Genomic DNA, 11,544 nt, shown 5'->3' with positions numbered 1-11,544 from the left:
AGGAGGGAAGAGTCACTGAAGAAGGATATTGTGTTTGGTAAGATGGAGGGTTGGAGAAAAAGAGGAAGACCCCCAACGAGATAGATTGGCCAGGTGGCAGCATCGATGGGCTCAAGTGTGGCAACGGTAGTGGGGTTGGCCAGGGATCAGATATTGTTTTGTTCTGCTGTGCATAAGGTCGCTATGATCGGTGCCGACTCAATGGCACCTAACAACAACAACAAAAACATATCAATTAAACTGAGAAATTTCTTCTCTATCTTCTCTATTAGAATAATAAAATTCCTAAGCATGCTGTGATGCCAGTTCATTAATATCAGTCAATATTGCAGGACAAAGATGTGCAGAGTAAATAAACAAGAAAAAAAAAAACAAAAAACACAAAATAAGTAAACAACCCTCTCTCAGCCCCCCCCCCAAAACACACACATGCAGAGGACATTTGGGTATAAAATAAATTATTTAAATAAAATCTTGATGTCTTTTTTATCATTTAAATTCATAAATCAAAATTAAGCATTTAGTTTAGCATCAGATTTAAGGGTACACTGTTCCAGTCCCTAACTATTAAGACATTGTATTTTCATAAATGAGATTGTAAATGTATTCAAAACAGTTAAATAAAGGAGTTTGTACCAACATCTTTGTCAAAAGTTTTGTTGACCAAACATGAACTCCTTACTGTTTTATTTTATTGAAAAGTGGGACTGACCTGCAGTAAAAAGAGTAGCAAACAATATATATATTATTAGATACATAGATTAAAATGAAAGCTGAACAGATGTGGAAAGTTGAATTGGAGCATACCCGTAAGTATATATAGGTTTGACAGAGTAGGCTCACCAACTGCTCCTCAGAAACCCTATACAGTGTCACTGTGAGTTGGAACCAACTCGACAGCACTTACAACAACAACAACAACAATAACAACATTTCTACATATATTTTTGTATGTGCTGCAACTAAATCCAAAGATATAGTAGAATATACTGGGTGCAAAGTTCTGAAAACTTCTTAGCAATAACTAAACACCTTGAGGGAATGAGTCACTGGACTTTGGGATTCAAGACTACAGTCTCAGAAAACATTTAGGTCAATTGGCATATATTCTATAGTGGTTACGAATCGGGCAGCGAACCTTAAGGCCAGCAGTTAACTATCAGCCGCTCAGCAGGGGAAAGATGAGGTGTTCTGCTCCTGTAAAGATTTACAGCCTCGAAAACCCTGTACAGGGTCACTATGGGTCAGAACTGACTCGACAGCACTTAACAACAACAACAACTTTGGTTAGTGCAACTAAAATCATAAAAGCTTGTGAGTGGTCTTCTAATATGCAAGTATTGGTTTCTCCCTGTCTAGAGCAAAAAGGAATGAAGAAAATAAAAGGTTCAAGTAAATAATTAGTCCAAAGAACTGAGAGACCGTATGAACCATAGCCTCCATTACGTTGAGACTGGAGAACTAGGTGATACCAGGCTAGCACTACTGATCATTATGATCCAGATCACAATAAAAGATCCTGAACAGATTGGGAAGGAAACAACAGAAAATTAAATTCAAAATTATAAAAAAGACCAGATTTAATAGCCTGATAGAGAACAGTGAGCCGTGAGACTGTGGTTCTTAGACATTTTTCAAACTTGGAACTGAACCCATCCCTGGGGGTCAACTTTTAATCAATCTCATTGTCATTGCCATTAATTCGATTCAGACATAGCTACCCAGCACATTCTAGTAGAACTGCTCCTTAGGATTTCTGAGACTAAATTTTTATATGAACAAATGTCTTCATCTTTTTACTGTGGAGTGGTTGGTAAGTTTAAACCATCAACTTTGAAGTGTGTAATCCAACACTTAACCCATTCTACCATTAGGGATCCTAGTTAAAAAAAAAAAAAAAAATAGACAGGAGTCCTGGTGTAGCATTGTAGGATAAAGTGTTGGACTGAAAGGTCAGTTTGAACTACAGCAGCTCCTTGGAAACCCTAAACAGGGTTTAGGAATCGACCTGACAACATTTAACAACAGCAACAACATAAAGCTAGTTAATAGCACTAGAGAGAAATGTTTGCCTTAGTACAATCAACCATATGAGATCAGAAGTGAAGGATTAAGTCCAGAAACAAAGCTCAGAAGGCAGGAAGGGGCAGGAAAGCTGGACAAATGGAAATGGGGAACCCAAGAAGAAGTAGAAAGAGCACTGTCATATTGTAGGAATTTCAACCAATGTCACAAAATAAAATATACAAATCATTGATTGGCAAATAAATTTGTTTTACAACTTTCATTGAAACTGTAATAAAAAGTTCAAAAAAAAATAAATAAATAAGGAAATAGACAATGATTCTAGGAGTTCTGATGTGGTAGGATAATGCACTGTACCTCAAGATTGATTTGAACTGCAAAGTTGCCAGTTCCAACTTACCAGCTACTTCTTGGAAACTCTATACAAGGTTGCTCTGAGTCAGAACTGATTCCATGGCATTTAACAACAACCAATCATTCCAGTAAAATGAAAAAGAAAGTGTGATTGAGATAATAAGAAAAAAATAAACAGCTTATAACATCGCTTTCAAGTAATAGCAAATTTGCTGAGCTCAAATACCATTTGGCCCTAAAAGTTCCATAGTCATCTTCTTATCATGGTTTCAAATATCTTAGGAAAAATGCTATAAATAATAAAATATTTTAAATGCCTACCTCAGGACACACTGAAAGAATGAGCATTAAAATAAGAATGTTTCAAATAGACTGCATTGTTTTGCTTTATGGAAAGCACAGCAAGTTTTTAAACGGGAAACTATGGAAAAAGGCCATTAGTGTTCTATTGGTCTTTAAGTTACCTATTGTTTTTGGAAAGATAGAAAATTTTCACAAAGCTGCTAATGTCTATATAGTTTTTAGGCATATAAAATGACTGTTTGATTATAAAAATTTGGATTTTACTTTAGTTAAATAAAAGGACGTCAATAATAATTTTAGGTTGAATTGAGAAAAAAACAAAAACTAAATAAAATGCTTTCTGCTAGTTCTTCTGAGTGTCCTTATGTAAACTTCTGTTTTTGAATGATAACACATTTTCAATCAACTGGATTATATGAAGAATATAGTATCAACATTGGATGAAGAGACATTAACAATTTGTGATATGCAGATGATACAATCTTGCTTGCTGGAAGAGAAGAAGATTTAAAATATTTACCCAAGACCATCAAAGACCACAACTTTCAGTATATATTGTATCTCAATGTAAAGAAAATAAAAATCCTCACAACTGGACCAATAAATAACATTATGATAAATGGAGAAAAGATTGAAGTTGTTAAAGACTTCATTTTCCTTAGATCCACAATCAATACTCAATCAAGAAGTGTCTGACTGCAGCAGTCAAGAATTCAAACAGCATATTGCATTACACAAATCTGGTGCACAAGACCTCTTTAAAGTGTTCAAGAGCAAAGATGTCAGTTTGAGGTCTGAGGTGCACCAGACTGAAGCTATGGTATTTTTAATAGCCTTATATGCATGTGAGAGTTGAACAATGAATAAGGAAGCCCTAAAAAAAAAATGGATGCATTTGAATAATTGCATTGGAAATGAATATTAAAAGTACCATGGATTTACAGAAGAACAAACAAATCTGTGTTGGATGAAGAACAATAAGAATGCTTTTAGAGACCAAGATGGCAAGACTTTGTCACTCATGCTTCAGGCATGTTATCAGGAAGGCCCAGTTCCTTGTGAAGGACATTGCACTTGGCAAAATAGAGGGTCAGCGAAAATGAGGCAGATCCCCAAGGAGATAGATTGGCACAATGGAAGCAGTAATGAACTCAAGCGTAACAACAATTGTGAGGATGGCACAGGTTTGTACAGTGTTTCCTTCTGTTGTGCATATGGTCTCTATGAGTTGGAGCCAACTTGAGAACACCTAAGGACAACAATGAAAAAAAAAAAAAATCTCATTTTAGCAGAAAACATTCAAAATCTACAGAATTAGTTTTGGAACATTTAAAGCACATAATTAACTTAGTTTTAAACTGGCATACCTCCATCAACAAGGATTTAAGAGTATTTGTTTGGATCAACAGATCTTTAAAACAAGAAGAGACATGGGAAAATAAGTTACACATATTTTATACATAATGTAATTAACTTTTCCCAAATATTTTTAGTTATATTGATAATTTGATGGGAAAGTAGTGAATAATATTTATAAATATGGCCCAAGCATACATAACATTTCCGGGAGTCACTGTACAAACCTTTTGAAATCTTAGCATGGATAACAAAATTGCAACATGCGTCATGGCCATGTTGAATGGAATTTAGAAATTTTCTTACATATCAAAAGAAAATGCTATGATTTCCCTGCTCTGTTCTCATGCTTTATGTATTCTATAAAAAGAAGAAAAACACTTTCATCTAGGATATGCTATCAAAATTTGCTTATTATCCTGTTGCTAAAAGAATCTTAATCTGTTCCTGTAAATGTATGAAGCTGAATTATCTTAATGTAAACATTTGACATGCCCTTGTGGACCCTGGTGTGTCACTTTAGGATAAGCACTTGACTGCTACTTGCAAGGTCAGCAGTTCAATCCCATCAGCTACTCCTTGGAAACACTAAAAGGGTCCTATGAGTCAGAACTGACACAATGGCACTTAACAGTGACTGCAGCCTTGAAGATATCTCTTGCTATCAGTGCTCTTCTACTCTGCTCCTTAATCCTGTTGGGATACTAATAAGGAGAGGGGAAGTCCTATATTGGATGGTCATGGATGGTCATGGATGCTTTTTTTAAAAATTTGCACTTTCCATAGCATCACTACTATTGCTACCCTTCCTTCCCTCTTGTTCTTTGTGTCTAGATATTTCTCTAAGACCCTTTCTCAGTTTCTTAGTGATGCTGGACTGCTATGCTCAAGGTTCGCAGTTCAAAGCTCTGTGGGAGAAAGATGAGGTGTTCTATTTCTGTAAAGATTTACAGCTCAGAAAATCTATACCGGGTCAGGTTTGGTTTGGTTGCTGTAATAGAAATATCATAAGCTAGTTGTTATGTGCTATTATGATGATTCCAATTAGTTGTTGTTAAGTTGGTTTTGACTCATGACAACCTAGTATAGGGTTTCTGAGGAGCAGCTGGTGGGTTTGAACTGCTGACCTTGTGGTCTGCAGTCCAGTGCTGATCCTATAGCACTACCCTGACTATATAAGACAGCGTAGAACTGTCTTATAAGGTTTCTTAGGCTACAGTATTTAAGAGAATAGAACAGCAAGAATTGTCCACATTTTCCTTACCAGTGAAACTTTGAACCACCGTGTCAAGAAGACTCCTTTCTCACAGTTTAAGAGGATAGAAGACTGCCAGGTCTAAGAAAAGGTTTTCTTTCTCTTTTGGCTATAAGGAAAGTCCACCTATTTTTAAATCTTCAGTTCTTTGATTCTTTAAGGTGACCTGATGGAGCTGTGGGTTAAGCATTGGACTACTATGTTAATGAGACCATTTACATAGTTGGTGGTTCAAACTCACTAGCCATTCCCTGGGAGCAAGATGAAGCTGTCCATTCCTGTAATGATTTATAGTCTCAGAATCCCTACACAGCCATTCTACTGTCCTATAGTTGTTGTTGTTCAGTGTCATTGAGTAAGTTCTGACTCATAGCGACCCGGTATAGGACTTCCAAGGAGTATTTGGTGTGATTGAACCACGGACCTTGTGGTTCAAACCAACCTTACCATCCAGCACATTAACCCACAGTACCACACCAGGACTCTTAAGAATCACCATTAATCTGAATTGACTCCAATGTAGTGAATTTATTTTATTTTATTTTTGGTTTTGTTTTGTTTTCCTTGGTTCCTTGGCTCTCTTCCTGTGGTATGAATCTTCCTCTCTGTATTCCTTCTCTGTATCTAATCTGTTCTTTTCACATCTCAAATGTGATTGATTTAAAACAAATCTTACATTGTTAGTCTCATCAACATAACAAAGAATGTTCTATTCCCAAATCCATAGGCCTAGAGGTTTAAGCTATTCAGCACATATTTTGAGGGACACAATTCAATCTATAATAGTCTTCAACCCTGATTTTTGATCCTGAATGGGTAAACTAGTTTTTAGTCCTGATCCCATGTACTTTCTTCTTTTTTAGAACCAAAATATCTCCTTTATCTTTTCCTCAAGTGTGTACTTTTCTTTGTTGTTGTGCTCATCCTTTCTTCAAGACTTTTCTTATAATCTCCCTCTGCTTCCTGAGGAAATAAATCTCAAAGCTTAGTGTTAGTAGCAGAAAGGTCATCAAAGTACAAAATGATTGGGAAGATTTAAAAATTATATGAAATTGATATCTAAAAATATTGTTATCACATTAATTACAAATATATAAATGTGCCAGATACTAGGATTTCCAAGGAGCAGCTAGTGAGTTTGAACCACCAACCTTGTGGTTTACAGTCCAGTGCTGATCCTACAGCATCACACTAGATACTAAGATAAGTTCTAGCAAATCAAGTTGAAAAGGCACAAAGTGCCTTCAAAGAGTGCACAATTTGCTGAGGAGAATGCAAGAAACTGTTACAGTACATTGTGATATTTTTGATAATGGAGATACTCATAAAATTACCTAAGAGAAGACCTCTGATGGCAGTGTCAGGGAAGGCTTGAATAGCCAGACAGAGGACCTTTCTTCATGACATTGCTGAAACATTTGGGGCAGATCAGTTTTGCACACTGGGGACACCACTCTGAAAATAGAGAAAAAGATAAATTGAAGGTGAAGGTTTGAATTAGGTGGGGTTTTATATTCAAAGAGATAAGGAAGGAGATTACTGAGTTGTCTAGTTTTGTGCTGATGGCTGTCAAAGGATTTGGGAAGTGGGTCCATTGATCTGGTGATTGCTTGAAAGTGGAGGATAGTCAAGAGTGGCTGCTTATATCAGGCTCAGAAAATTGAGTGTTGCTAAGTGCCACTGAGTCAGTTCAGACTCAAAGCAACCATTATATAGGGTTTCCCAGGAGCTGCTGGTGGCTTTGAACCACCAACCTCATGGTTAGTAGTCCAGTACTTATCATACAGTGCAGAAAATTGGGTAGATGCTTTAAGAAAAAAGAAAATTAGGACTAAAAAAGGTACTGGTGCAGATTTGGTAGAGGAAGGGAATGGGGTAAGAAGAATTTGAGTTTGTACCTACAGATTTTGTAGTGCATGCGTCAGAATCCAGAGGGAATATTAAAAATACTTAGTTAAATATATGGAGTTAGAGCCTTATGTACTCGAAATAAATTATTTAAAAGTCATACATAGAGACATACTCAGAATAGGCTTTTGAAATAGTTCACCATGCATGGAGGCAATAAAAGGTGAGTTTTCTGTAGAATTAAAAACAAAACAAAAAAACTATGTCAATGATAAAATGCTTCATTCTAAAAAATGTCTTTTGTTTGTTAAATTCTGTGCAAGTGCTGTGACTACTGTCATACTGTCCCATTTTTAAATTTGTGATTATGTTCACTAAGAATACTACAATATTACATTTAGTTTTGAAAGTGAAAATATGAAACTAACAGAATAACATTTCTGAGGTTTAACAATTTAACAAATTCCAGTTTATGTTAATAATCCCCCTCATAGTCATGAGAAGTAGTGTGACTTGGATCACCTAAAAACCTGAGAACAACAGTCTAGAAATTTGAAGGCTGATTGGTGTTCCTTGGATAAACTAAACTAAGTGATACAATCTTCTAAACTAGTTGTACTAATATAATGATTCTATCAACTCAAGGGTCTTTACTTCGTGTATTAAATAAATCCTTCAAATTCACCAGATTGAGTATTATTATTTTCCTTTCAGTTACTAGAAATGATGAAAACATGCTAGGCAGATACAAGGTCAAAAGCTACTATGATCCACAAAGCTATTTTTAAACTGTACTGCCACTGTGGATTAATGTGTGGACTGTAAGGTCCGTTTTAACTGCAAAGTCCACAGTGAAGCTCAACAGTTGCTCCTCGGAAATCCTATATGGTGTCTCTATGGTTTGGATGCAACTTGATGGCATTTAACAACAACAACAACTGCCACTGGTAATACAATTTAGTGGTTGAAAGTCCATATTTCAGATAAAGCCAGGGTCAGATTTCACCTCTGTTCAGCATCTGCTGAAATTTTAATGTTATGCAAAGTATGTAATCTCTTAGAGCCTTACTTTGATAAAATGTCTATAATTCCTATTTTACATGATCACCATCAACTAATTATTGCAAATTTCCTAAAACAGTGCCTACATATAGCAAGCAGTCAAAATATTACAGCTATTATCAATAAGAAACTAATCTAAGTTAAAGGGGATAAGAAAGGTACATCTTTGCAATCTTAACCTGATGATTAAAATGCTTAAAAGGTTAGATTATTTTACCTGTATTGGAGTCCTGGTGTGACACTGTAGGGTAAGCACTCAACTTCTAACCACGAGGTTAGCAGTTCAAACCCACCAGCTACTCCTTGAAATTCTATACCAGGTTGCTATGAGTGTTGGAACTGACTTAAAGGTACTTGACAATTACATACTGGCTTACTTCAACTATATATGTTGTTTCTGTTAAGTGCTGTTGAGTTGACTACGACCCATAGCAACCCTGTACAGGATTTCTCAGGAGCAGCTGGTGAACTTGAACCACTGACCTTGTGCCTCAGACTGAGTTTGTAGTACAGTTCATTAATCCATAACACCATACCAGAACTCCTCAACTATATATACCTGTTGTATTTTGCTGGACACCTTCATGTAATAAGTAGACTGGTGGTGATGGTTGTATGCTGTGGAGTCATTTCCGACTCATAGCAACTCATATAGAGTTTCTCGGGCTGTGAAAATTTACAGAAGCAGAAATTCTCATCTTTTCCCACAGAGCAGCAGGTAGATTTGAATTGCTGACCTTGCAGATAACAGTCCAAGTCATAATCCACTAAGAGGATGTGGGGAAAATAGCAAAAAGAAGTTTATTGGCTCATGTTAGCAGTTAATCAAAGTGCATTTTGTTTCTGGTTCAGCTTGATTCAGGAGTTGAAACATTGTTGTCAGCTCACTCTCATTCTTGCTCTCACTCATTCTACCATAATTCTCTCATATGTGACATCTTCCATGTGACTAAGAAAAAGTGCCTCCAGGGTTTTGTTATTCTAATCTTACAAAGTAGAAAGAAACCTTCTCTCAAAGATTTTAACTGCTGGGATCTACTCACACATCTACATCTCCAAGACAGTTCAACCAGCTTTTCTCAGGAAGATACTAAACCCAAGATGTAGACATCCATTGTATGGAATGAATTAATTTTTGTCTTTTACATCTAGAATGGTGTGATTTTGCCACTTTAGTCATTTTCTAAGTTTTGTGTCTTAGAGGAGGAATCAGATGGAGAAAGACTGGCTGCAAATGCTGTGAAGACATAGGACAAGGTAAGAGAGGGAATTATCGGTGAGCAGAAGTGAAAGTTTAGAAAAGATTTTTGGATATTCCAACACAATAGCTGCCATCTTTGTTTGCTGATAGAAAAATATTACATGTGTGCTGTGTGTCAAACAAGATATGCTTGAGAAAATTCCCTGTTTCCCAAGGCACCTCTTTTAGGCACTGAAGTGAAGCTGTCATTACCCTCATCTCTGGGCCACAAAGTTGGCCCTGCAGGAAGGAAGTATACTTCTTTGACCAGCTCCCCAAATCTTTTTAAGCTCTTTATTGAAGTATCTCCAAAAGTTGGGGGAGAATGTTGAGGTGAAAATTTTGTAATATTCTTTGGTTGCTAGAGTAACATTCACATTATGCCACAAAATGTCCCTTGGTGCCACTGTCAGAATCATAATAAAGTTCATTTGTCAGTTCGTATGTGACATTTCTTATTCTTTTGTATAATGCTTCTTAGATTGCAATCCTTAGACAATAATCACTGTGTATGGGATTGTCTTTCTAAACAAAAGAAAATATGAGCATCCAACACCCCAAATCTGAGAAATTACACTAGTTTTAAGCAGTGTGTGCCTGTTGAGATTGGAGCTGGTTGCCATCAGCATCATCACAGAGAGTAAAATTATTTACTTGCCTCTTATGATGAACACCACAACTCATCTGTCAGTTTGTCGTACTGTGGTGGCTTGTGAATTGCTGTGATTCTGGCAGCTATGTCACAAATATTTTAAATACCAGCAGGGTCACCCATGGTGAACACATTTCAGATGAGCTTTCAGATTAAGACAGACTAGGAAGAAGGAGAGATTAACTACTTCCAAATAGTCACTTAAAACCTTATGAGTAGCAGAGAAACACTGTCAGATATAGCTCCAGAAGATGAGCCCCTCAGTTTGGAAGGCATTCAAAATATCATGATACACACAATCGAAAGTCTTTGCATAGTCAATAAGGCACAGATTGAAGAGAAATGATGTTGCATTCATGGTCAAAAAGAACATATCAAGATCAGTCCTGCAGTACAATGCTGTCTGTGATAGGATAATATCCCTACACCTATAAGGAAGACCTATAGGTCTCAGCAGGCACACACTGCTTAAAACTATTGTAATTGCTCAGATTTGGGGTGTTGGATGCTCATATTTTCTTTTGTTTAGAAAGACAATTCCATAGACAGTGATTATTGTCTAATCAAGATTGCATATAGGATAGAAGTGCAGTGAGGAGCTCCGTCAATAACAACATGGAATACTGGGCCAAGCAGGCTCAGGGGATGGAGCTGGAACTCTGAAACACATATAAAGGAATATTTGAAGAATTGGAGGGCTTACAGCTAGGGGAATTTGTAGGAGAATCAAGAAAGCTATTGCTTTCTAATTCAAGATGCTTAGCTATTCCCAGAGCCGCCATCTTGGGAGAGAACATCTTGTTTGTATCAGGCTTGATATCAAAATTTAAAGTGGCAGTTTCGACATAAAATCAAACGGCCACCACTCATCTGTCTGTCATGTGGTGGTGGCTTGAGTTGCTGTGATTCTGAGGGCTATGCCACAGGTATTTTAAATAACCAGCAGGGTCACCCATGGTGGACAGGATTCAGATGAGCTTCCAGACAAAGACAGACTAGGAAGAAAGAGTGATGAACTACTTCTGAATCATTAGTCACTGAAAACCTTATGAATAGCATAGCAGAGAAGCACTGTCAGATACAGTGCCAGAAAATGAGCCCCTCAGGAAGACACCCAAAATGCGACTGGGGAAGAGATGCATCCTCAAATTATAGTTGACCATGATGATGTGAATGGAGTTAAGCTTGTTGGAGAAAAGCCCACAGAACCTACATTTGCTGATGGAGCACAACTCAAAATGAAGAGAAACAGCTATAAAGATCCATTGAAAATCAGAACATGGAATGTATGAAGTATGAATCTGGGAAAATTGGAAGTTGTCAAAAATGAAATGGACCGCATAAAAATCGACATCTTAGGCATTGGTGAGCTGAAATGGACTGGTATTGGCCATTTTGAATCTGACAACCACATGGTTTACTATGCAGGGAATGACAAATTGAAGAGGA

Source organism: Chrysochloris asiatica, unplaced genomic scaffold (genome assembly GCF_000296735.1).
Source record: "Chrysochloris asiatica unplaced genomic scaffold, ChrAsi1.0 scaffold00111, whole genome shotgun sequence".
Taxonomy (NCBI): Eukaryota; Metazoa; Chordata; class Mammalia; order Afrosoricida; family Chrysochloridae; genus Chrysochloris; species Chrysochloris asiatica.
The sequence above is the reverse complement of the archived record's forward strand: the minus strand, read 5'-3'. Positions refer to the sequence as shown.